This window comes from Aedes aegypti, chromosome 2 (genome assembly GCF_002204515.2).
Source record: "Aedes aegypti strain LVP_AGWG chromosome 2, AaegL5.0 Primary Assembly, whole genome shotgun sequence".
NCBI classification, from domain to species: Eukaryota; Metazoa; Arthropoda; class Insecta; order Diptera; family Culicidae; genus Aedes; species Aedes aegypti.
This window is the reverse complement of record NC_035108.1, coordinates 449,068,841-449,090,333: the sequence shown is the minus strand read 5'-3', so window position 1 is coordinate 449,090,333 and position 21,493 is coordinate 449,068,841. Positions and strand designations below refer to the sequence as shown.

Below are 21,493 nucleotides of genomic sequence, written 5' to 3'. Positions count from 1 at the left end.
AGAAGAAAAATTCGGCATCACCACCTCAGGTATTGTGTACATTTTTCGAACAATTTATAAGCTGTTTGGTACGATTTACGGGGCCAATCGCCCCTCGCACACGTATAGATTGATAATTGAAAATAGGTCTTCGCGCAGCGTTCGTTCATCACAGCAAGCTGCTCTTTCCGAGTCGGTGAGCTCTTCGATCGATCGAAGATCGAACAAACACTGTTGGTTTTCTGTGCTCTCAAAAAAAGTCGGCACATAATTCATCTCCCATTGAAAATGAAGCTTCGCGTGGCGAGCTTCGAATTTTAGCAAAACCTGGAACGAGCGCCACAGAAGAAAACCCCAAACCAAATCGATTGCATAGGCGACGTCTGTCTTACACACTTATGAATATTAGTCTAGCTTCTTGTGAACAAATTTTGCACGACTTCTTTCGCTACCTGAATTTTAAATGGCAAACTTGCTATTGCAGTAGACGACGACAATTGAACAAGCCGTAATCATTTTGAAGATTGCTTCGTTTGAACGAAAATTATGTTTGCTGTTCTGATTATGCTCATTATCTATCATTATCATCAATGGTTATGTTTTGTTTTTACTAGATCTGGCAGACTTTATTCAAGTAACCTTAACAGCTGCAGTTTTGCTACTTGGTCAGTTTCCTCAAATTCACAATGCGTTTCTCTTGTTATTCGGATGTGATTTCAATTCTGCTCATATTCATTTATAACGTAATAGCGTTTTCGAGCAGTTCTCTACCCATTAAAACATATTCTTTAATTTCCTTTTTTCTTCATCTATTACGATTCGAATTGTCATAATCGTGTGAGATTGTCAACACGCTCATGTTTGTAATTTTGTAATCGAAGAAGAATCAATGGATATTTCCCGTCTAAGCTAAACTTTTGTTAGAAAAAGACGTATGCATCAATATATGTCTAAGAATTGAATAAATGTTTCAATTTGTTCTTCTAAAAATAATTTAAAATATATCGGAAAAATCTAAGGATAAACTGCGAGAACTGTCTGTTAGGCAATTAAAATACTATGTTAAGCCTAGAGGCTTTTGACTTTATTTCTCACAACCAAAAAAGCACTTGAAAAACTTTGCTTTTTCAAACGCCAGACGTTTTTTTCGTACTGTCCGTTCAGACATCTATTCGACTGTTCAACATTGTAGATATACTCATAAAACAGTAAGCTTAAAAGCATGTGTAGGCTACATCAGATGGAAGATGAAGGTTTTCTCTAATATAAATGGAGTCTTTAAAAATGTTCTCAAAGCGACGACGATTACCAAGAATGCAGAATACTTGTCACAGTCTGAAAGTATTAAGAGCAATACAGATTCCATAAAAATATTTATTTATTTATTTATTTGACGTCAAGCATTTTGTAGACCATTCTAAATTACATTGTGTTCTTAATATCTATTTGATTATATACTATAAATTTGTTGAGTATACTCGATTCATAATACACTCCTCAGTTACTATTGTTTTGTATATCAAAAAAGTATTTTTTCAGTTTTGTTCGAGACATGTTAACATCAATCATTTCACAATGCTGATTATATATAGTCATCATCTGATTCAACGGACTAAATTTAGCGTAGTTCGTGCGATGATGACCTACTGTGAACAAGTAACGATTGCGCAAGTGACGAGTTGGAGTATAAAAATTCAGTTTTGAAAGTATTTCAGCAGAATCAATGCGCTGTGAAACAATATCGTTAACAAAAGAAACCATAGCATAATCACGACGCACTTTCAGTGATTTCATATTGATAAGCATGCATCGTGATTCATATGATGGTAGAGGAAGTACTGACCAGCCTAAATTACGTAGTGCGTATAATAAAAACTGCTTTTGTATCGATTCTATACGTTCTTCATGTTTTTTTGTGTAAGGTGACCAAACAATACTACAATATTCTAATATTGATCTTACATATGCAACATAAAGTATTTTTAATGTGTAAGGATCACGGAAGTGTTGGCCAAATCGTTTTATGAAATTGAGCATATTTCCTGCTCTATGAATTATTGCATTATAGTGATCTACAAATGATAGTTTTGAGTCTAAGATAACTCCTAAGTCTCTTATTTTATCACATTTTTTACATGTTCGTTTCCTAAAACAATAGACATATTTGGTGTGGTTCGTTTTCTGCTATAACTTATGAGGTTACATTTTTTTATATTCAATTCCAATAAACTTTTGCAGCACCACGTGTAGAAATTCTGTATCTCATTCTTAAAAACATTATGATCGTCATCATTCTTTATTTCTAAAAATAGCTTCATGTCGTCAGCATATATAAGGACCCTCAGTTTGTTTAGAATATAAGAAACGTCATTAACATATAAAATAAAAAGAAGAGGGCCTAAGTGTGAGCCTTGAGGTACTCCAGATGTAACATGTATTGGATTTGATCTTTTCCCATTGAATTTTACTATTTGCTGACGGTCGTTTAAATAGGACTTGATCCACTTTAGGAGACTCATTTCGATTCCCATTTTTTCAAGCTTGAAAGTCAACATTGGAATGTCAAGTTTATCAAATGCTTTACTAAAGTCAGTGTAAAGAGCTTCTACGAAGTAACCTTTATCCATTGCACTCAGTGAGTAACTTACAAATTCCAGAAGGTTCGTAGTGGTCGAACGACCTTTGAAAAAGCCGTGTTGAGCGTTTGTTATACGATTTTTTATTTGGGCAAACATATTTTTGTTTACAATTGACTCGAAAAGTTTTGGAATACATGACATAATAGCAATACCGCGATAATTTCGAATGTCCGATTTCTTACCTGATTTATATATAGGTATAAGGAATGATTTTTTCCATACCTTTGGAAATTGACCAGTTTGAAGAGACATATTGAATAACCAAAATAATGGAGTTGTGAGTTCAGTTGCTAAGTTTTTAATGAATCCGGGTGGAATTTCATCTGGCCCTGATCCTTTAGTGGCGTCCAAATTTTTAAGACCAAACAAAATGTCTTGAACATTTATAGAATTAACGCCAACATCACTCGGAAAGTCAGCAAAATGTGAAAAGTAAGAATAATCTCGATCGTTTTCCGAAAATGTTGAATAATTTTCTTAAAAAATTTTGCGAAAAGATTGCAAATATCTTCAGAATTATTTCCTACTTTTTCATCCAAAGTCATTGTTGATGGAAAGTTGCACGATTTGAGTTTAGTTTTAACGTAATTGAAAAAATTCTTTGGACATGACTTTATTTCATTTTCAGTTTTTATGTTGTACTCGGTAAGTGCTGTAGAAATGGCTGAATTGAGTTGGTCGCAAATAACCAAATATTTTTCTAAATCGTCTGGTTTTTTATATCTTCTGTAAACTTTGTGAGCTTTTTGTTTTCGATTTTTCAAATTTATGATTTGCTTGTTGAACCAAATTGGATTTTTTGAGTTGTGATTCCTTCGTCTCTTCTTAACAGGTACTTCCTCCCTAATGGTTTCCCACAATGAATTGTAAAAGATTTCTATTGCACATTCAATATTATTTTGATTTCTCAAAACAGATTGCCAATTTGCGTTATCTAATTTTAATCTAATATTAGTATAATTGGCTCTACTATAATCGAAAATATTCTCATACACATATTCGTGAGGAGTATGATAAATATGCATAAACATAGAATATTCTATTGCCGTGTGAAACGCTTCATTTTTCCATAATGGTGAAATTGACTCACTTACACAGAAATCTTCATGCATATTTGTCAATAAAAAATCTAGGTAACAGTGTTGTTTATTTTTTACGTGATTTATTTGATTAAGGCCTAAGGATGCAGTTTTGTTAAAAATAAATTGCAAAGTTTCATTATCGCCAACAACAGGGAGTAGAATACTCTCGTTTTCAAAATCAGGGATGAAATCTGCATTACGTTGATTGAAATCGCCATAAATATGCACCTTGTTTTCGGGAGGAAGTTGAGTTATGATTTCTTCTGCTATCAGGTAAAAACTCTCGTATGTTGACTTACAAGCCTGATCTGGGGGAAAGTAAACTGATACAAAAATATGAGTTTCATTACCAATATTTGATTTAACCCACACATGCTCAATCTTCTTTGTGTCAAAAGTAAGTCATTGTTGTTATTGTTGAAGGCGAAATTTCCGTGATTGTTATTCTGTTGTTTGCTTACTTTGTGATGAATTTTGGATGGGACATTATTACGGCAATGGTGATTAATGTTCACGTTGTTGTTGTTAATGTTGTTCTTATTACAATTTTTGCTTTCTACGCTTTTTTGCTTTATCGGCCATATTTTGCTGCCTTTTGTGAAAGCTTTGGCGCATGTCATATTGCGTCCAATCGGCTTTCCAAACTTTTCTGTTTCCAATTAGGCGGCATCCATTTATTACGTAACGCTAAAATTGGAAATTCTTGACCCCCTCCCCCCCCCCCTCCGTAACGCTTTTTGTATGAAAAATTTCAAATTTTTGTATGAGCCGTAACGCTGCAGCCTACTCCCCCCCTCCCCCTAGAGCGTTACGTAATTTGTGGATGCCGCCTTAGTCGCCATCCTGATACCTCAGCAATTTTATTATTCAATTCGGCTTTCAAACTTGGATATTCTATTGATGGTGGAGCCGACGTATTTTTGTTTGTCAATATATTTGCGGACAAAGACTTTAATTCATCGAGGATGTCCAGCCCCAACATTGGATTTGAATTCATCGCGCAACTTGCCGCTGTGTCAATTGATAATTGACTTAAATGGCTAATTTGCACTAATTTTTATATGCAAAGCAGTAAAATATGTTTTGGCTTGTTCCAACTACATCCTTGAGCGTCTTACCATAATCAGTCCAAAGAGTTGATTGCGGTTACTTACGCTATCGTAATAGCCAAAACGGCCTGCAATGTCGCATTTTGCTTTTCAACGGTCACCTCATGGCATAGAAAAAAAGCAAGCTATTCACTCAACGAAAGACACAGATCAGTTCGGCGACTCATATGTCTATATTTGCAAAAGGCCTCCAAATCCAAATCGTCTTGCCTGCCGATTCGAGTAACTATATGCGACGAAATGCCGGTACACATTCCACATTCTACTGCCCCGTAAGCAGCAGCCCATGTGAACGTATCTTATCATACTTCGATTCACGCTACCCGGCCGCTCGAGCAACCGACAACAGTTTCACGCAATCAGCCGGCAGCAGCAACTGAATAAATACCATACCTCCAAATGAGAGTGAGTTTATTTAAGGGGTTTCGATCGATCCAGTGTGCCAATGGAGACTTGATCGTGACCCGGCTTCTTTTGAAATCAAAACTTTGGCACCACCGTCGCCACTGGGTAAACTTTCCAAATCCTTCCCGGAGTGCAAATTTGCGAAGGATTTTCAGTTTTGTATCGTGTCAGAGTGGAATTCGAAGTCGACCATTGCTGCTACCGCTCCGTGGATTGGTCTCGTCCTACAGAGCAGGGCTTATAGCAGATCTCTTTTAAGAGACTTCTTTACGTCTCAACTGGGACAGAGCTGTCAATCTTGGTGCAAAATTCTAAAGGTTCCAGAAAATTATCGAGAAATTTTTTCAGCAATACTACCACGAATACCTCCAAAAATTTCTATAATAATTCCTCAACCAATTATCTCAGGATTTTGATTAGATATTGCTCCAATAATTTTGCAAGGGACGCTCAAAAGAATTTCTCCGGAAAATTCCTGAGCACTCTTACTGAACGGTTCTTCTAAGGGTTTCTCATAATTTTTCTACTGATTCGATACATTTCTCAACTATTAAAATCATTCCAACCACTACCCATAATACCTTTTGTCGGAGATCCCGTTCGTTGTTTTTAAAGGAACTCTTTCAGATTGCGCGATCCGCGACTTTTCTAGAAAATACTCCGATAATTCAATAATTATCTCAACTACCCCTCCATAAATCGATAATTATGTCAGCAACTGTTCTACAAAATCCTCCAAGGCTTCCTCAAGATTCCGAAAGCACTTTCAGGAGTTCATGAGGATAATGATTGTTTACATCGTTTTGAAATGCTACATTCAATTCACCAACCACTGAAGGGCGACACTGTTGTTTGTATTCCAATCATTCAGCGTGATACGCTCGGTTCTTAAATTTCTCAAACTTCCGCCACGAGCTCTCCCATATTGCTGTCAAATCGTATGGAAATCATTAAAAACTTTAAATACTTGAAAATAAGAATATGTATCGAAAAAGTAATGAACAGAAATCGAGTATAGTGAGAGTATTACTTCAACATTTCATCTAGAAATGCCTCCAGGAATTTTCAGAAATTTCATCAAACATTTCTGAAAAGTTTCGTTGATAATTACCGGGAGAAAAATCTTGGACAAATTCATTGACAGCCCCTCAACTTCTCAAAGCATATCTGAAGTACTTTATTGAGGAATGTTAGAGGTAACTTCTGATGTAATTCTTGGAGGTATCCATAAAAACATTTTTGGAGGTAACTCTGGAAAATGTACTGGTTGAATTTTTAAAGATGTTCTGAATGGAAATCTAAGCAGATTTTTTTTTGTAAAAAACGATACAAGCATCACTGGAAGAACTCCTAAGAACTTGGCCCTTACAAAGTTTGTGAAAGAATCTCTGTTGGAATTCCTGGTGGTATCTCTGAAGTTATTTTTAGAAAACTTCTTGTTAAATGTATCGCGAACAAAATATTATAAGGAATTTGATATGAAATGCTGGTTTATTTCATAAAAAAAACATACCATAAGTATCCAGTAGAGAAGCTAGGTCGAACACATGACGCTTCGATGCTCACTGAGTTTAAAATGGCTTGCTCAATTTTCACCACCTAAAAAAAAATCAAACTTGTCGCTCCCTTGCGACGCCGATCCACCTATACATTTCCATCATTTGCAAAAATCTTCTATAGACTCCCTTATCTTTGAGTCGCATGGCCGCTAAGGCCATAACAAAAATAATATAAAATAATCACGGTCGATACCTTCTCCTATTTATATAAAATACCATAAGGTAATAAAAGCAGTGTAATACTTGTAGTGATGTCACGTGGAATGTTATAAAAAAATTTCGAAATATTCTTAAGGAAATGTCGCGATGGAATTTCCGAAGAACCCTAATGGAAACTTTTATTTTCTAGTTCTTGTTTGCTTTCGTTTTGTTTTTTTTATTACTGGTCTCTTGTGAATCTCTTATTTTCAGGCATGGAGTCTCTAAGCATTTATTTTGAGAACATTCAGTCGCTGCCATTCATACGTGTACAAAATCTACGGAAACATATGCAATTATTTACTGTATGCTTTAAATTTCAAATATGGACAAGTTACAATTTTTAGATTTGTTAGACAGATAGGTGAAATGATTGACCACTCTATCCTTTAGAGATTTCTCGAGGAAAAGCATTAGGAACACATTTGTTAACTCATGGTGTCCATCCATCCGGGTAATCCGGGAAAAGCGATAAAAACTCGGGAATTACAAATGACCTGAAAAACCTGAGAATAAAGGGTCATTCTCATTACGCCGTGCCGGGCACGGGCCGGGTCCGGGAAGTTTGTATTTTATGATGGTGATTTTTCGTACAGTTCACACTGCGACCGTGTTCACCGGGCGGTCACCGGCTATTTATGATGCGAGATTGCACGCACACAATGATGAAACTGTCAAATCGTTTTGTTTTTGCAGTAAGCCTGCTGATTGAGATTAATAATAAGCTTCTGGTATGAATGGTAATGGGGAAATTTAATGATAAAAGAATTATCGCAGGATACACGATTTCCGGTGCTTTTTGAATATATGAAACACTGTATTCTTGATTGATTTTTGGAAACATTCTGGAATGTGGTAAGAAATACCTAGTTATTCGATCAAATAAATAAGAGGGAGGTTGCGGCCAAATATCCTCAAAATTTGATAATAAATTTCTAACGTAGGCCACAAGTTGGTAGCGATCTATGCCTTGCTTAGTGAGAGTTTCTGGATAAATCTGAGTTCCCTCCTGTGAGCAACTACTGGATTGTACAAGGATGATATACCCGCGAAATTTGAAGATTATTGAAAAAAAGCGTTTCTTTGAAGAAATAATTCCTGAATAAATGTTTTGGGGGATTCTTCCAAGAAACCATGAGTAAATTCTTCTAAATATTTATCTTGGTGAAATTCCAACAATACTTTCCTGCACATCTAGGAATTCCACTAGAAATAACTTGATATTCACTCTAGTATTTCTTCAACATATTTCTTACCTGAGGTATTTCTCTAGGGATTCTTGATAAAATTTATAGCAAATTTTCATTGAAAAATTCGTATCAGAATTTTCCAGAATTCTTTGAAGATTCAGGGATTACTCCAGAAATGCTTCAATGTATTTCTCCCAGGTATCTCTAATCAATTGACATGTGAAAATTCCTTCAAAAAATCTTCCTGTAATTTGATTTTCTTGATTTCTTGAGATATTTTTCGAGAAATTATTTAAAAAACTCTCTTAGAAATCACTAAGGAAATTTTAGAAATACAGTCAACTCTCCAAAACTCGATATTGAAGGGTCCATCGAGTAAGGGAGGTATCGCGTTACAGAACAAAACCAGTGCAACTGTAATCCAAGGGACACTCGAGGCAGCCCTGAAAACCAAAATTCAATATGGTTCTTAAACTTGATATCGAGATACAGAATATTGAGTAAGGGAGAATTAACTGTAATTATCTTAAGAATTCCAGATTAAATGAACATTGAGAGACATATCTTAAGAAACAGTTTGAAGTTTTCCTTGAGTGTACTGAACATTACCAAAAAATGAACTTTTATATTAAAAGAAGTTTTGTAGTATTTCTGGAGTAATCATTGGATTATTTTTAAGATATTTTTCGCATGAACTTTTGAATGAATTTAGAACAATTGTTGTAAAAACGCAATGTTAAATATTTGAATAATTTAGCCAATCGTATGTATGGAATAGCGTATTGGAACGCTCATTCTATTATTATCATCATCATTCGGGTTTTTGAGTACCATAACAAGAAGATCATTTTTTAAAAAGGATCTTGAGCAACTAGGGTTTTCTATATGAAATTTCTTCTTTCATTATTGGGAAATTTTCTTACTCCATCGAGGAATTTCTGCAGGGATCTTTTTTTTGTGAATTCCTCCGAGAATTTCTGCAACAATTTCTTCTAATCTTCTATTTTTATACAAAAATTCCTCAGGGAGTTCTTCCTCAAGCTATTCCTGCAGGAATGCATCCGGAAATTCCTCTGGAGATTTCTCATACAATTCATCTGGGGATTCCTTCGAGAATTCCTCTAAGACTTCCTCCTCGGATTTCTCCTGATATTCCTCCAGACATTTCAAGGAGAATTTCTCCAAGGTTTCTGGGACACTTCCAAGAAATCCCTTTATGGATTTTTTTGAAGTCTCTTCAGGTATTTTTCAAAAGAATCCTTTCAGGTATTCCCCCAGGAGTTGCTCCAGGTATTCCTTCAGGACTACCTCCAAGGATTTCTTAAGGATGTCTTCTGGGAAATCTTCCAGAATATTATTTAGGACATGCTCCAGAGAATCCTAGCAAAATTGTGTGAGTGATACCACCATGAATTTCTCCAGTTATTTTCCTATTAATATCAATCACTCCAAGGTTTTATCCATTATATCCTTCATAGATTTCCTCGCCGATAGTGCCTGAAGGCATTTCCTCCATGGATTTTTCCAGTGGTTCCTCCAGAAATACCTAAAAAGATTTTTACAGTATTTTTTCAAGGATCTCCTGGGGATACCTTTTAAACGTTCTCCAGGAATTGTTCTATCTTTTTTTTTTGCAGAAACTCAGTAATTCCTCGAGGTAATCTTGTTGAAATTCCTTCAAAGATTCCTCCAGTATATTCTTAAGAGATTTCCTCCTACAGAAACTCCTACAGGGATTTCTTCCTCCAAAAACTCATCCAGCAAGTCTTTCAGAGATTCCTCCAGGATATTTCAAAATCAAGGAAATTCTTCCACTCATTCCTTCAGAGGTTCATCCAATTATTCATCCAGGTGATGTTCTGGATATTTCTTCAGAAATGTTTCCGCATTTTTCCTCCGATAATGCAAGAGATTTCTTTAGGGAGTCTTTCATGATTTCTTCTAAGGATTCCATCAGAAAATCCACCAGGATAACGTAGGAACATCTATATTGAGGAATTCCTGGAGGAGTTTCCTGAAGAATATCTTCTGGGTGAATTCCTGTTTGAGCCGCTGGAAGGGTTCCTTCAAAAATTTCCACGGAAGTTTCTTCATGGATTTCTACAGGATTTTGCGGAATGTTTGAAGGAATTCGTTAAGAGGTTCTCATAAGAATTCATAGTGAAAGTTATGATGGAATCCCTGAAGGAACTCCTGAAAGAATCGCGGAAAAAACTTTTGAAGAAACTCTTGGAGAATTTCTGAAAGAAATCCTGGTGGAATCCCTGAAGAAACTTCAGGAAGAATGCTAAGAGGAATCCCTGAAAGAACTCCTGGAGGTATTCCTGAAAAACTCCTGGGATAAATCCTAAAGAAACTTCAGGATGAACTTTTGAAGGAACTCCTATAAGAACACCTGGAGGAATTCATAGAGCATAATATCTGGAGAAACTCGTGAAGTAATCCTTTATGGGACACCAGGAGGAATTCCTGGAAGGACTCCTTAGGGATCTCTAGCGGAACTCTTGGAGGAATCGCTGGAGAAACTCCTGGAGAAACTCCTTGAGGAACTCCTAGAGGAATTCCTAAAAAAAACTTCTGGAGGAACTCCTGGAGCAATTCCAGAAGATACACCTGAAAAAATTTCTTATGAAATTCCTAAAGGAACTTCTGGAGCAATTCCTGAAGGAATTCTTAAAGAAATTGAGGGAGAAATTTCTGAAGCTACTCCTGGAAATTATCCTGGAGGAATTTTTGAAGGAACTCCTGTAATAATGCCTGTAAGAACTGTTGGAAGAATTCATGGAGAAACTCCTCGAGGAATATTTGAAGTAATATTTGGAGGAATACCTGGAGGAAGTCCTGAAGAAATTCCCGAAGAAACTGCTGGAGTAATTCCTGAAGGAACTCCTAGAAAAAAACCTGAAAAAATTCCTAGTGGTATAACTATTAGAGATACTCCTGGAGGGATTCTACTTCATTACCCCATTCATTACGGAATCCCATTTCTCCGAACGCCATCACCCCGAATGCCATTACTCCGAATGCACCATTACCCCGAATTCCATCACCCAGAATGCTTTATCCCTGGAGTCTGGTTTGCTACTGCCAAGAAAAAGAAACGCCTATCTCGATGCGTGGAAAATTTCTTCCAATAAATGGTCCAGAAAATCATATTTCTCTGATCGCAGTACGCAGTTGAAAAGAAATGTAATTTCAAATGGGGCTCTCTGTAGGAAATTTCTTGATCCATTCAGTCAAGGAATTCCTTTACTTTTCTTGAGCGAAACAGCAAACTTAGCTTGAATTTACAATTATCTTGACATGATGACATTTCCACATGATTTTAGAATTCGTGGTAAAGTCATTCGGGGTTATGGATCGTTCGAGAATTTGGAATTCGGGGTAATGGCATTGGGGCATTGGGGTAATGAGGTAGAATCTCCTGGAGGATTTCCTGAAGGAACACTTGGAAAAAATCCTGCAGGAACATCTGAAGAAATTTCTGTACGAACTCTTGGAAGAATTCCTTGAGGAACTCCTGGAGAAATTCCTGTAAGAACTCTTGGAAGGATTCCTGAAGAAACGTCTGAAGAAATAACTGAAGGAACTTCTGGATACCTTAAGGAACTCTTGGAGGTACTACTGAAGGAACTCCTGGAGGAATTCATGGGGATACTCCTGGAAGAATATTTGATGGAACTTTTGGAAGTATTTTTAAAGAAACTCCTGGAGTAATTCCTGAAGTAACTGCTGGAGGAATTTCTGAAGTGACTCCTGAAGGATTTCTTGGAGGAACTCCTGAACGAACTTCCGAAGAAATTGATGAAGATACTTCTGGAGGAATTCCTGAACGAACTTCTGAAGGAGTTCCTGAAGTAACTTCTGAAGAAGCTCCTTAAAGAATTCCTGAAGAAAGTTTTGAAGGCATTCCTAAAGAAACTCCTTGAGGAATTTTTGACGGAAATTTTTGAAGTATTCTGGGAGGAACTCCTGGAGTAGTTCCTGAAGTAACTCCTGGAGCAATTCCTGAAGGAACTCCTGGGGGAAGTCCTGAAGGATTTCCTGGAGGAATTCCTAAAGATACTGCTGGAGAAATTCCTGAAAAACTTGTGAAGGAGTTGCCGAACTAACTTCTGAAGGAGTTCCTAAAGGAATTCCTGAAAGAAGTTCTGAAGGTGTTTCTTATGAAACTCCTGGAAATATTCCTAGTGGAAGTCCTGAAGGAACTCCTGGATAAATTTGCGAAGGAACTCTTGGAAAAATTCCTAAAGGAACTCATGGACGAACTATCGGAGATACTCCTAGAAGAATTCTTAAGGAACACGTGGGAAAAATCCTGCAGGAACATCTGAAGAAATTCCAGAAAGAACTCCTGGAAGAATTGCTTGAGGAACTCCTAGAATTATTACAGAAGGAGCTCCTGAAGCAATTTCTGGAGATACACCTGGAGAAATTCCTGAAGGAATTACTGTAGGAACTTGTGGATGAATTCCGTAAGGAACTCTTGGCGGTTATACCGAAAAAAATCCTGGAGGTATTCCTGGGGATACTCCTGGAGGAATTATTGACGGAACTTTTAGAAGTATTCTTGCAGGAACTTCTGGATGAATTTCTGAAGGAACTCCTGAAGGAACTCCTGGAGAAACTCCTGGAGAAAACTCATGAAGAAATTCCTGGAGAAACTCCTGGAGAAACTCTTAGAAAACTCCTGGAGGAATTCCTGGAGAGGAACTCTTGGAGAAACTCCTGGAGGAACTTCTGGAGAAACTCCTAGAGGAACTCCTAGAGTAACTCCTGGAGGAACTCCTAGAGGAACTCTCTAAGGAACACTTGGAAAAAATCCTGCAGGAACATCTGAAGAAATTCCTGTACGAACTCCTGGAAGAATTCCTTGAGGAATTCCTGGAGGAATTCCTGGAGGAATTCCTGAAGATACTCCTGGAGAAATTCCTGTAAGAACTCTTGGAAGAATTCCTGAAGAAACTTCTGAAGGAATTACTGTAGGAACTTCAGGATACCTTAAGGAACTCTAGGAGGTACTACTGAAAGAACTCTTGGAGGAATTCCTGGGGATACTCCTGGAAGAATATTTGATGGAACTTTTGGATGTATTTTTAAAGAAACTCCTGGAGTAATTCCTGAAGTAACTGCTGGAGGAATTTCTGAAGTGATTCCTGAAGGATTTCTTAGAGGAACTCCTGAAAGAACTTCTGAAGAAATTGATGAAGAAACTTCTGGAGGAATTCCTGAACGAACTTCTGAAGGAGTTTCGGAAGTAACTCCTGAAGGAGCTCCATAAAGAATTCCTGAAGAAAGTTCTGGAGGTATTCCTGAAGAAACTCCTTGAGGAATTTATGACGGAAATTTTAGAAGTATTCTGGAAGGAACTCCTGGAGTAGTTCCTGAAGTAACTCCTGGAGCAATTCCTGAAGAAACTCCTGGAGGAATTCCTGAAGATACTTCTGGAGGGGCCCAGATAGCCGTAGCGGTAAACGGGCAGCTATTCAGCATGACCAAGCTGAGGGTCGTGGGTTCGAATCCCACCGGTCGAGGATCTTTTCGGTTTGGAAATTTTCTCGACTTCCCAGGGCATAGAGTATCTTCGTACCTGCCACACGATATACACATGCAAAAATGGTCATTGGCATAGTAAGCTCTCAGTGAATAACTGTGAAAGTGCTCATAAGAACACTAAGCTGAGAAGCAGGCTCTGTCCCAGTGGGGACGTAACGCAAGAAAGAAGAAGAAGACTTCTGGAGAAATTCCTGAAGAACTTCTGAAATAATTTCTGAAGGAGTTTCTGAAGGAATTCCTGAAAGAAGTTCTGAAGGTGTTCCTTATGAAACTCCTGGAGATATTCCTGGTGGAAGTCCTGAAGGAACTCCTGGATAAATTTGCGAAGGAACTCTTGGAAAACTCTTGGACGAACTATTGGAGATACTCGTAGAGAAATTCTTAAGGAACACGTAGGAAAAATCCTGCAGGAACATCTGAAGAAATTCCTGTAAGAACTCCTGGAAGAATTGCTTGAGGAACTCCTTGAATTATTACAGAAGGAGCTCCTAAAGCAATTTCTGGAGATAGACCTGGAGAAATTCTTGATAGAACTCTAGGAAGAATTCCTGAAGGAACTTCTGAAGGAATTACTGTAGGAACTTTTGGAGGAACTCCTGGAGGAACTCCTGGAGGAACTCCTGGAGGAACTCCTGGAGGAACTCCTGGAGGAACTCCTGGAGAAACTCCTGGAGAAACTCCTGGAGGAACTCCTGGAGGAACTCCTGGAGGAACTCCTGGAGGAACTCCTGGAGGAACTCCTGAAGGAACTCTTGGAGGAACTCCTAGAGGAACTCCTGGAGAAACATCTGGTGGAACTCCTGGAGGAACTCCAAGAGGAACTCTTGGAGTAACTCCTGGAGGAACTCCTAGACTAACTCCTGGAGGAACTCCTAGAGGAACTCCTGGAGGAACTCCTAGATGAACTCCTAGAGGAACTCCTGGAGGAATTCCGGAAGAAACTCCTGTAAGAATTCCTGAACGTACACCTGGAGGTATATTTGGAGGAATTCTTGAAGGAATATTTGGAACAATACCTGGAGTAATTCCTGCAGAAATTACAAGAGAACTCCTTGAGAAAATTCTTGGAGGAATTCCTGGAGGAAATCCATAAAAAACTCCTGGAGGAAGTTCCTGAAGAAACTAAGGGAGAAATTGCTGAACGAACATCTAAAGGAATTTTTGATGGAAATCCTGGAGGAACATCTAAAGGAATTTCTGATGGAAGGATCCTGGAATCCTGGAGAAATTAATTAAGGAACTCTAGGAGGGATTTTTGAAGGAACTCCTGGAAAAAATCCTGCAAAAACTCCTGGAGGAACTCTTGAAGGAATTCCTGGAGGAACTCCTGGAGGATATCTGAAGGAACTCCTGAAGGAACTTCTGGAAGAATTCCTGCAGGAACTCGTAGAGATATTCCTAACGAAATTCCTCGAGGAACTCCTGAAACCTGAAGAAACTCCTGGATGAATACCTAGAGGAATATTTGGAGAAATACCTGGAAGAACTTATGGAGTAATCTCTGAAGAAACTTCTGGAGGAATACATGAAAAAATTCCTGGTTTAATTCTTTAAGGAACTATTGGAGAAATTCCTGAAGGAACTCTTGGAAGAAAATCTGGAGGAACTTCGGAAGTAATCCCTGAAGAAACTCCTAGACGAATTCATGAAGAATCTTCTGGATGAATTTCTACACGGACTCCTGGAGAAAAATTTAGAGATCCTGAAGAAATATTTGGAGGAATACCTGGAGGATTTCCCGAAAGAACTTCTGGAGGAATTCCTGAAAAAACTCTTTGAAGAATTCCTGGGGGAAATGCTGAAGAAACACCTGGAAAAATGTCTGAAATATCTGCTGGGGGAATTCCTGAATGAACTTTTGGAGAAATTTCTGAAGGAGCTACTAGAGGACTTTCTGAAGTAATTCTTGGAGGATTTTCTGAAGGAACTCCTCGAGATATTTCTGAAGGACCTCCTGGAGGGAGTCTTGTTGGATGTCCTGAAAATTTTCCTGAAGGAACTTCTGGAGGTATTTCTGAAGGAACTCCTGGAGATATTCCTAAAGGAATTCTTGAACGAACTTCTATAGGAAATCCTGGAGAAATTTTTGGCGGAATATCTGGAGGAGCTAGCTTCTGGTGTTTTCCATGGAGAATCCTTAGACTAATTCCTGTAGGAATTCTTTCAGGAACTTTCGGAGAAATTCCTGAAGGAATTCTTGAAATAGTAACTGAAGGAAAATCGGAAGTAATCCCTGGAGAAACTCCTTCAGGAATTCCTATAAAAACTCCTGTAGGAACTCCTGAACGAAATCCTGGAAGAACTGCTTGAGGAAAATTTTGTGGAATTTCTGAAGGAACATATAAAAAAATTCTGAAGAAACTATTGGAAGGATTCCTGATGGATCTCCTGGAGAAAGGAATCACCCTAGAGGAACTCCTAGAGTAATACCTTGAGAAAATGCTGAAGGAATCCATTGAAGAACTCCTGGAGGAATTCCTGAAGGAACTTTTGGAGGTATTTCTGGGGGGAATCCTGAAGGAACTCCTGGAGGAAATGGTGAAGGAGCACCTGGAGGATTTTTTTTTCTGAAGAAACTCTTGGAAGAATTTCTAAAGGAACTCATTGAGGAATTTCTGATAGAACTTCTGGAGGAATTAATGAAGAAACTCCTGGAGAATATCTTGATAGAACTCTTGCCGAAACTCCTGGAGGAACTCTTGGAGAAACTCCTGGAAGAACTTCTGGAGGAACTCCTGGAGGAATTCAAGAAGGAGTTCCTGCTGGAACCTTTGAAACAATTGCAACAGGAACTTTCGGAGGAACTCCTGGAGGAGTATTTGTAGCATTTCCTGGAGGAATACCTAGAGGAACTCCTGGAGTAATTCCTTGAGTATTTCTGAAGGAATTACTCGAAGAAGTCCTGGATGAACTCCTGTAGGAATATTTGGTGGAATTCCTAGAGAAATATTTGGAGGAATGCTTAGGATCTCCTGAAGAAATTCCTGCAGGAATTCTTGAAGTCCTTTTCGAGTCTCCTGGAGAAATTCCTAGGGAGTTTCTTAAGGTGAAACAGTTTGGAATCAACTTCTAAGATTGCACTGAAACTTCAAAGGCACAAATCTCGCGAAGAAAGCATTCAACAACAGTGAACTTTATATTTTGACTTTGTGCACTAGCAGAAAGCTTAAAATAAGAAGATCAGAAACGTTTGTCAACTATTTCTCCAGTTTAGTGCCTCTGAAGACGTGAGTAGGGGCACAAGTCGGCCATTTTTGGATTCCGAGATGTTTCACCTTAAGGAAATACTCTAGGGATCCTGAAGGATCTCCTGGAGGAATCTTTAGAGGTATATTTGGGGCAATTCCCTGGAGGATCTCGTGAAGGGATACCAGGAAAAACCCCTGAAATATATCCTTAGGAATCTCTAGTGGAAGAACTTCTGGGGTGGAATCCCAGAAGGAACTCCTGGATGAATTTTAGAAGGAACTCCTTGAGGAATTTCTGAAGGAGCTCGTGGAGGAATTCCGGAACGTAATCCTGGAAAAATTACTGAACGAAATTCAGGAATTCCTAAATAAACACCTGGAGGAATATTTGGAAGAATTCCTAGAAGAATATTTGGAGGAATACCTGGAGGAATTTCTAAAGGAACTCCTAGGAAAATTCCTGAAGGAACTACTAGAAGACTTCCTGAAGAAAATCTTGATGGAATTTCTTAAGGAATTCATCGAGAAATTTCTGAAGGAACTCTTAAAGGTATTTCTGAAGGAACTGCTGGAGATATTTATGAAGGAATTCCTTAACGAACTCCTGAAGGAATGTTTGGAGGAATTGCTGGAGAAATATTTGTAGGAATACCAGAAGGAACTTCTGGAGTAATCCATAGAGAAGCTCCTAGAGGAATTCCTGGTTAATTTCCTGGAGAAATTCTTTAACGATCTTTCGGAGATATCCCTGAAGGAACTCCTGGATGAATACCTAAAGGTACTTCGGAAGTAATCCCTGGAGAAACTCTTGGACAAACTCCTGAAGAAACTTGTGGAGGAACTCCTGAAGGAGCTCCCGGAAAAATACTTCAAGGAACTTCTGGAGAACGTTCTGAAGAAACTCATGGAAGAATTATTGAAGGAACTCCTGGATCAATTCTTAAAGGAACTCTTGAAGGATCTCCTTCGGAGGAATTTTTAAAGGAATATTTGAAGGAGTACCTAGAAGAATACCTGAACGAATATTCAGAGGGAATCCTCGAGGAATACCTGGAGGAATTCCTGAAGGAACTTCTATTAAAATTCCTAAAGGAACTCCTACAGGAATATTTTAAGGAATTCTTGGAGGAATACTTGCAGGAATACCTGGACGAACCCCTGAAGAAATCGCTAAAGAATTTCCTGGCTGAATATCTGGAGAAGCTCGTGTAGTAATCCCTGGAAAAACTCCTGGCGGAATTCTTTAAACACTCTTAGAGAAATTCCTGGAGAAATATTTGGAAGAATTTTAGGAGGAATACCTGGAGGAACTCGTGGAGTAATCGCTTAATAATCTCTTGAAGTAATTCCTGAAAAAATCCATAAGGAACTCCTGGAGGAATATTTGAAGGAATTCCTGGAGGAAAATTTGGAGGAATACCTAAAGGAACTCCTTCAGGTATCCCTAAGAAACTCCTGGAATAATTATTTAAGAAACTATTTTAGAAATGTTTGGAAGAATTACTGAATGATTACTTGTATCAATCCCTGGAGAAACACCTTAAGGAAAATCTGGAGGAACTCCTTGAATAATGTATGGAAAAACTCCTGGAAAAATCCCTGAAAGGAACCCCTAGATAGATCCCTTAAGGAACTCGTAAAGAAATTTCAGAAGATACTTCTGGAGGAATCCTGAAAATACTACTGGGGGAATCCTTAATTGAACACCTGGAGCAATTCCTAAAGGACTACATATAGGAATTCCTGAACGAACTCCTGGGATATATTTGTAGGAATTCCTGCAGGAGCTCCTAGACAAATTCATGAACGAAATCCTAGAGGAATTCCTGAAGAACCTCCTGGCTGGATTCCTGAAGAAATCTCTGAAAGAATACGTTCAAAAATCCAATGAAAATTCCTTCAAGAATCCCTGGAGGAATTCGACGAAGAACTTCTGGAGGAATTCATAAAGAAACTTCTGTAGGAATACCTAAAAGAATACCTGGAGAAACAGCTATAGGAATTTTAAACTCTGTTAGCCTGAATCACATTACTGTCAGTCTCACATCAGCATTACCAGAGATCGAGCAAATGCCAAAGAATTGCCAAAATCGGTAACCCAGCAGCTACAAAACTATCCATATCAACTACACATTCTCAAAGTATTCTCGACATGCAGCCAAACAATTCACTGCTCAACATTATAAACTTCTAGTACGGGTGATATGTATTCAATATATAATTAGAAGTACTAAAAATTTGCCTGTAAATATGTACGGGAATTGGAATGATTCCCAAAATTGAACCACCACTAAAAATATCTTTCGAGCGCACCCGTCTTGGATGCATTTCGTTTTGTCGCAAACGCTGATAATACAAATGAAAACAAATCTGACACCTCTGCTTCATATTGAACCATGGTAATAATGGTAATGCACAGAGATCTCACAACTACATACACATGACAAAGTGTATGTTGCCACCCGTGCAGCCGCCGGAGAGTCTCAAATATCGTTGCCGACGATATTTTTTGACAGCCCCGGTTTGACCCCGTGCACGGCACGGTAGCTTTGGTGTGAACGCTCACATATAAAACATATGAAAGATATTCAAAACATAACCCGGTCGGGCCCCGGATGAGTCCCGGTCCCGGCCCGGCACGGCGCAATGAGAATAGCCCTTAAGAAGAACACATTGGAATGGTATGTATTTCAAACATAAGAATACCGATTTGTTTCAATTGTGCTGTGGGCAAAACTAGAATTCTACAAGGAGGTGCACGATTGTATGCCGACTCATACTTCGCATCACGATTAATTTTTGATAAGTTGGTAGAGAGATAGTTTAAGATTGAGATCCTTGAAACATTGCTAGAAGGGTACTTAAGGACTCCTGGCAAAGTTCTTGATTTAGTTTCATGGCATTTCGATTTAGATTATGAGCAAATTTTAATGCGATCTTTGCTGAAACTTCAACGGGAATCGAGTCAATGATTGCTATTAAGTGAATTTTAGAAAAAAATCTTAACTAATTTTGCAAAAAAAAAATGTTAGTATATTCATAGAGAGGTTTGTAAATAGCTGAGCAAAACAAAAGTTGGCGAATTTAAGCGAGGAGATTTCGACTGATTTGGGAGAATTGGAGCTATTAGTTTCGGCGCTGCAGTCTTGGGTAATCAAAATGACTGTTTTAGATTTTTCCCGACGTTTCGACTCTAATCCGAGTCGTCTTCAGGGGGAGAATTCTGTTTAGTCGTATTCCGTATGGTATAACATAAAACTGTCGGTGTCAAGTTTGGGGACATACATCGGATAATTCTATGAAGTGTGAAGTGAACTGTAGCCTATGTTTTTTATGTGTCACTTAATAGTGCCTTTACTTTACACTGTACTTGTGAAGGCGGTAACGGTTGGTTCAAAGAATTTATTGCGATATCTATTGAAATCCTGAACAGTTTAACGAACAATTTCGTTTGGCGGATGTCTGTGATTGATTTCTTGATTACCTCTGTTGTACTCGTCCGCCAAACCCGGTTCATCCTAGCAGAATATCCGCAGCAGCATCCGCATATTTGGAATCAGTTTCTAACATATTTTAAACCTTTATATTCATTATCAAGATTCCGAATGGAGTGCATGAGCTGGTTGCTCCTTTCGCCTGGAAGCTCTCTGAAGTCTCTTTTTTCACTTTTGTGCTTGCAATGAATCCTGGTGCAAAATTCTAGAGGCTCCAGAAATATGATTCTCCAAAGATTTCATAGAGAGTAATTTAGGTGGTCCCTTCAGAAATTCAGGGATCCCTCCGGAAAAAAATCTTCAATCAATTTCCCCAGGAATTCGCCAGCGTTTTTTGCTTAGAAAAATTTCTCATGGAAATCCTTTAGCACTCCAATGTTATTACCTCCAGCAATCCCAGTCCAGAGGGATTACACTGAAAATTTTCTCAATTTTCTCAAAGTTTTCCAGGCATTTCTTCTTCCTGAGTGAAAGCAAACATACTGAAACCCTCACCGCTGAGCGAATTCTTAACGGATTCAAATGATTTTTTTGTCAGCTCACTGGCCCACATTTCTAGTTTCTAGAAGTAGCCAAAGGAACTCGGAAATATTCTTGTGGCCGGAGTTATACCTGGGTCAAGTCGGGTAAAAAAGGGCTATTTTTTGGGACATACCAAGTTACCTTCATTTATTTGTCATGGCAATCACTTTAATTTTCATAAATCATTAAGTTCTGATATTCAACATTATAAATGAAGAGTTTTGCACCGTTTAAAATATATCGATTGTGGCCATTCGGACGTAATGCCATGAAGAACCGGCTATAGCTTTGTTGGATACTAAACCGTTTCAATTATCGAAAAGTAGAAATCAAACATAATTGTGCACTAAAATGCATTCCCATAAGCGTGACACAGATGTTCAGGTACATATTGGCCACTTTATCGTAAGTTTGAGGCGTTCCGGGACCCGAAAATGGTAATTTGTAAGATTAATCAGATGCGTAAATCATAGCTATTCAATTCAATCGTTTCTGAAAAGGCTTATACCGAAGCAATTTTCTTAAAGTTCCGTCATGTAGTGGCCACATTATAGCCGATTCCGGAAATTATC

General features: G+C 38.2%; 1 protein-coding gene across 3 annotated transcripts in view; it reads left to right on the top strand.

The window, feature by feature from the left end:
• Positions 1 to 21,493, top strand: part of LOC5569804 — an 818,297-nt gene that overhangs the window by 1,563 nt on the left and 795,241 nt on the right. The gene's annotated exons all lie outside the window — the stretch shown is intronic.